This window comes from Nestor notabilis, unplaced genomic scaffold (assembly GCF_000696875.1).
Source record: "Nestor notabilis isolate BGI_N333 unplaced genomic scaffold, ASM69687v1 scaffold8432, whole genome shotgun sequence".
NCBI classification, from domain to species: Eukaryota; Metazoa; Chordata; class Aves; order Psittaciformes; family Psittacidae; genus Nestor; species Nestor notabilis.
The window spans coordinates 1-6432 of record NW_009916932.1 but is presented as its reverse complement, the minus strand read 5'-3'; positions in this window follow the sequence as shown (position 1 = coordinate 6432).

Here is a 6432-nt window from a genome sequence, read left to right as displayed (position 1 = left end):
TTAGATTAGCTATCAGGAAAAAAATCTTCGGTATGAGGGTGGTGAGGCACTGGAAGAGGTTGCTCACTGAGAGAAGTTGTGGATGCCCCTGGAAGTGTTCAAGGCGAGGTTGGACGGGGCTTTAAGCAATTTGGTCTAGTGGAAGGGGTCCCTGGCAGGGGAGTTGGAACTAGATGGTCTTTAAAGTCTCTTCCAACCCAAAACATTCTGTGATTCTATGATACATGACCCTAACTAACAAAAGGCACCCAATGACTCAAACCATGGTCCCCTTTTCTGGGGTTTTTGCTTTGAAAGGCAAGCCAGGAGTGTGCAGAATCACCCCAGGAGCACTGGGCTGTGGGATGCCACCCTACCCCAGTCTGCAACTGGGCAGCATGGAGCTCCAGAAAGAACGTAAAGAGTACAGGGGCAATGTGTCTCCCCTCTGTGGCCTTACGAAGCTGAGGGGAGATCTCGGGATGAGGCAGAGGCTTGGTGCTGCACAGGCTGTAGTGCTGCACTGAATACTGGAGGCAACAGCCCTCATCAGGGAGCAGTAGGTGACAGGGGCAGGCAGCCTTGTGTGGATGACACTCTGAGGGTGCTGCTGTAAGCAAAAGCAGGGGCAACGCAGGAAATAAAAAAGCAAGCCGAAGCCATTTGCAATGAGTCACTTGAGCTATGAGGCCAGTTGAAAGTCAGGAAACTTCGTTAAACATTTACAGTTCAAAAGCCAGGCTAGATTAGTGATATTTGCAACCCAAGTCAAATAATTTCAATTAATAAATGCCTTTATAATAAAAATCTGTTTGTTGACATCTCTCCAGTAGAACCAGCCAAAGTGAGCCCAGTCTTTCAGTGTGAAATGCAAACAACTTTACTGAAGAGAAATATCATATATTGAGCTTACACAAGTAATGTACAAAGTCTTCCTGCTAAAAATCAAGAAATAATGCATAAGGCTCTCCAGACATCTCCCCTCCAGCCTGTGCCCCAGCTGTCTGCCTCTGGAAATTCCCTGTTAATCCATGGAGGGTCACTGGGGACATGGAAACAGAGAGGATTGTCATTATCAAACAGTTCTTCAAGTGTATGGGGTTAAATGCAGTTCTTTCAAAGAAGCCAGTACACATGGCCAAGAGGGGAAAGCAGACTTCAGACTTGTAACTACACAGATTCCCAAAGCCTAAAATGATTCATTCAATATATCTATCAGATTGTAAGTAAAATCTGATGTCCTTGCCACACGGTCATCTTTCAAAACACATGGAGATCAGAAAATCTCCAATAACTAAAGAAAGGCAAATGCTCCACCTATCTTTAAAAAAGGCCCAAATGACGTTTTGGGGAATTACAAGCCCATCAACCTCACTTTGGATCCTGGGAGGCTGGAACCAAAAATATGGAGCAAATTCTCTTGTAAGACATTTCTGGGCACATAAGGAAAAGATGACTGGCAACAAGCAGCATGGATTTACCAGAGCCAAATTATGTCTGATCAACCCAGCTGCCTGCTATGACAAAATGACTGGACTTGTGGAGCCATGGATGTCTTAACTTAAATCTAGCCAGGTTTTTAACATGGCATCCCACAGCATTCTCATAAACCAGTTGGGATGTCATGGTCTGGATGGGTTGACAAGAACATGGTTGAAAAATTAGCTGTATTGCTGCATTCAGAGGGAAATTAAGTGAAGCAAACTCAACAGAGGACCCCAGAGAAGGCCAGGGGCTGGTGCACTCCCTGTATGACAAGAGGCTGAAGGAACAGGGTTTGCTCAGCCTGGAGATGACATGGCTTTTGGCCAGGTTAGTAGCAGTCTTCAAGTGCTGAAGAGGTGGTTGTCAAAAGGACAGACTCAAGCTTTTCATAGTAGTGCAGAGCAGGAAGACAAAAGACAGTGAACATAAACTAAAATACAAAGAGCTTCAGACTGGTTATAGAAATAAAAAAAAAACCCACACACTGACATTAGGACAGTCAAGCATTGGAACAGGGAGCCCAAAGAGGTTGTGCTGTCTCCATCCTTGGAGGTTTTCACGAATCAACCATAAAAGCCCTGAGAAACCTGGTCTGACCTCATAGTTGACCCTGCTTTGAGCAAGTTCCCGAGGAACCTTCCCACCCTATTTATTCTATGATTCTATAGTTTTACGATAGTCAAAACAGCTAGGCTGAAGGTGGCTTGGGTATGTTTGCCTATATTCACTCTTACCAAACAACAGCTGCAGTGTAGACATACTCTAAAGGGAAGTAGGAACACAAACCTTCGGAAGGCCAATGAGACACACGCTCCTCAGCCAGGTGTTTCTGAAACCACTGAATGTTTCTATGAAAAGTGCCTGAGAAGCCAAGCCTCCACATCTTTCTCAAACTAACGCCTGTACTGGCAAAGGTTAATCAGATTACATGTAGAGAAAATATGGGTCCAAACCACCCTCCAGAGGTTTGGTTATCAGTAATGATATGCAAAAAAGAAAGACATGAGTTTGATTGGCCAGACTGAGTTTACTTAAAATTGTCTGAGGAAGCATGTTCTTATATGTAATTGGAGTAAATCAGATGTGGATTTAGTGAGCTAAAACAGAAAAGGTAGTCATTATTTATAGGGTCATCTTTTTGACTGAACTACATTTTGACTTTGAAATTTACCCATGCCAGAAGGCATTTACGTATGTGACACCCTTCAGTCCTTACATTCATCGATCATTTACCACTTGCATCTCAAATCAGAGGCAAATATCCAATCATACCTCTTCTTTTTCATACTCCAGATTGGAAACTCATAGCTACATGTAGTTAGCTATAAACTCCACCCTTAGGAGATGTCATGGTTTAAGGCCAGCTGGCAACTCAGAACCACAGCACTGCACCAGCTACTAAGAAGGAGAAAAAATGACTGCTGATGCTGAACCCAGAACTGGAGAGATGACTCACAGGCAGGAGCATAGAAAAGGCCCTTTCTGGAGTAGACGCAAGACCTTGTTGTCAAAGATTGCCACGTGCTCAGAGAAGATGGGTAGAAATCAGGTCTAAATTGGTTTCTACTCTAGCTGTCTGGCTTTCCTTAGTCACATCAATAAAAATCTTTGCTGTATATCAAATTGTGTATAATTATGTATCCATCCATCACCAGTATATTGTGAGGCCTAAGTCATATTTTCAAAGCAGCATATCTTCAGATGAAAAAGGCTACAGCTGCAAAGCGTTCCTACTATTAGCTTCCTTCTGCTATTTTGGTCATGTTGGCTCCCAAGATTTGTCGAGTCTTTGTTTACTGATGTTTGTAGCAGTTACCATGCAGTTTTTTGTATTTAATGCACCTCCCATCTAAAACCCAATGCCAGACTATTCCCTCAGGAGCCCTGTCCACAGCACAGACAGAAGGGCTGGCCCAGCCTTCTTCCCCGACACTCCCTGTGACAGGGCTTGGACTGAAGGTCAACCATACACAAGAACAGCAAATTAAGAACAGAGGAAATGTTGCTGTCAGTATTTCTATGCTGAATTTCCTTCCCGTAGGCTGACGTTCCTGTAGTGGAGGCAACAGTTAATGTAGGCTATTGACTTTCCAATTTTTCAGTACTGAAGTGTCTCTCTGAATAATTTTGGCATTTATGTCCTTTAACTTCTTTAACAATGATTCAGTATGAACATTATAAATTTTTAGTTTGGACATTAATCTAGTTTAGTTATAGCATCAAATTCTTATCTCTAGCATACCAAAAATCAAGCATGTAGGAAGAAACCTTCTTGTCATATCCTTATTAGCATTAGCTTGAGACTGAGATCAACAGAGGGTTTGAACACATTATTACCTTCTATCGGCAATATTCTTCAGCATTTTTGGTCAGTATAGTATTAACTGAGTTTTGATGCTGTAGCAATGGGCACTACAGTAAAAATTGGGAGATAAATTAGAGAGATAATGCTGCTTCCACATCACTGGCTTGTGCTCTGTCTGGCATAGACTTAAATTGTGCATGAAAAGGAACAGTCACAGAAACACTCTCTGCTTTGCTTGCTAAGCGACTGTCAGGCAAAGTACCTGCTTGAGCTGCTCAGGTCTGCTACCCCAAAGGAAGGGAAGAGAACACTGTCAGAATAAGAAGGTGAGACACCAGACTGCTGCCTCCTTGGGACAGAGAAAGGCGTGTGAGGACAGAAATTGAGATCATCCTCCAGAGAGTAAAAAGAAAAAATACCTGCTGAAGGCCAAGTTCTGCTGGACTCAGCAAAATCTCGTGTTCGTTCATCAGCTGCAGAAAACAAGATTATAATTACAATGCTCTGTTCACGATAGCTGGGGGATAAGTTCCATTTCTAGGAAGACTATGGAAAATGAATGGTTTTGCGGGGGGGTACAGATCATATTGCTGTTAAAAAGCAAAGTGGTGGATCTAATGATGAATGGTAGCGTCTGCATTTGAACGAAGCAAAGGGTGAATTTAAAAGGAGAATGAACAAATTAATGATGAAACATGGTATGGAATGCATCCGGTGGTCAAGAGAAAGAAAGAATAGAGCAAAACAGCATCTCTCAACCTTGGAAAAATTGCATATGGTCTGCAATTTAAGTGAGAAGAAACAAAAAAGTCTACATTTAGACCAAGGCAACTATGCTTTGCTAACTTCACGGCTCCTTTTAAATCCAGCTTTCAACATCATAAAGTCTGTTGAAAAGTGTGGAATGATGTTTGGCAAGGAAAGAATCGCTGCAGGATGTACCAGTTTGCTGGGATCACAATTACATTTGCTGAGTATTAGCACCACACAGTTTCATACCTTCCTCTCTGATCTAGTTAAGGTGATCTAAATGAAAACACTTATTTCAAATAAATGCCCCAGCCCAATGTATATTAGCATCCTAATATGAGAAAAGGGAGGAAAGTTTTGTAGCAGAAAGCACAGTGCATTTTTATTACCTAATTAATATTACTAAAAAATATTGACATGTTCAAGGAGTGGCATTAACCATATATAACAAGGAAATTTAAACAGTAATTCACTATAGACAGAGGAGTATAGTACGAAAGTTATCCACCGCTTTGCTGCTGTCGAGAAAATATTTAAGGGAAAAACCTCTGGAGCTATATTAATAACTTTTAATTACTGCAGTGCTCACTTCAGTGCTCTCTCTCTCTTGGCTACAGTTTTCATTGTGTATTTTCAAAAATGGTTTATGCCAGCAAAATTTAATTAATCCTACATTGTGTCCCAAGATTAAATATCATGGACTGAGATACTTGAAAGAGATATTCACACCTGCTGGTAGTGGCCGCTTTCCCTTTTCTGATTAAATGCCTGACTTGTCCAGAGTGCTGAACTCATTACACCAGATGTGACAGCATTTGTTTCGAGCCACAAGATCACAGGTTTTATCAGGCCCGTCTCTTATCCTTATTATGAATGTGTTGAGGAAGAATCCACAAGTGTGTTACATATTCAATACCATAGGAAACACTACTGTGCTCTTACACAATTCCATTTAAAAAGAATCCCCAAACAACCCAACCAAACAAAAAAGCAATCCCCCAAACCCTGCTATACGATGTAGTATAGCTATAGTAAGTGATACTGTGGAGTATCACTATGACTTCATTGCTTTGGCAGTAATTGTTTCACTAATAAATAATTGAATGAGCAGCTAATTACTAGCTTAAAGCTAGCGTACAGATTCTTCTTTTTCTGCTGATTACATTTTAAAAGCATATCTTCCACTGCTACCTTTTCAACACTGACACCCTTTTCTCTTCCAAGTTTAAGAAAAAAATTAAGACCCAATGCATTATCTTAACTGGCTGTTAAGATACTTCAGTACATAGCAAAGTCTGTGTTTATCCTTCCAAACACTACACAGAATAATTCCTATCAGTAAGTTCTGCATTTTTGAACTTTAATGAATTTCAGTGGAATAATGAAATACTTGTCCTTTCTTTCACACGTGTCTTTATTTTTCAGAACGTACAACCAGCATGCCACTTTAGCAGCAAGCCACTACATTAGGACAAGCGGGAGGAAGGAAACCCAAATCGGATGAGAACCCACTGAAGGGCTGATGCCCCACGACAGCCCCTGCCTACCCCAGCCAGCTCCACACCCTGCTCACACTGCCACCTCCTCCAGCACAGCACCTGCCCCTTCTCATCCAGCACATAAGGGCACCTCTCACATTAATTTTTCTATTAATGCCCCACATACAGCTATTCGTACTATCGTTAAACCATCAGCACAGCGGTTCATTAAGCGTGGCAGAGAGCTCCAGAGAACTAGTGTTTTAAAACACTTCAGTGAGCGAGAGTTAGAGAGACAGCACGACCCGCACTGGCAATCTCGGGTTGAAATCCCCCAGTGCCCCCACCCTGTGGGGCACAGCCCGAGCAGAGCCTCCGCTTGCGTCTTTCCAGCCCTGTAGCCGAGGCGCGGACCCACGGCAGCTTCGCCTCCCG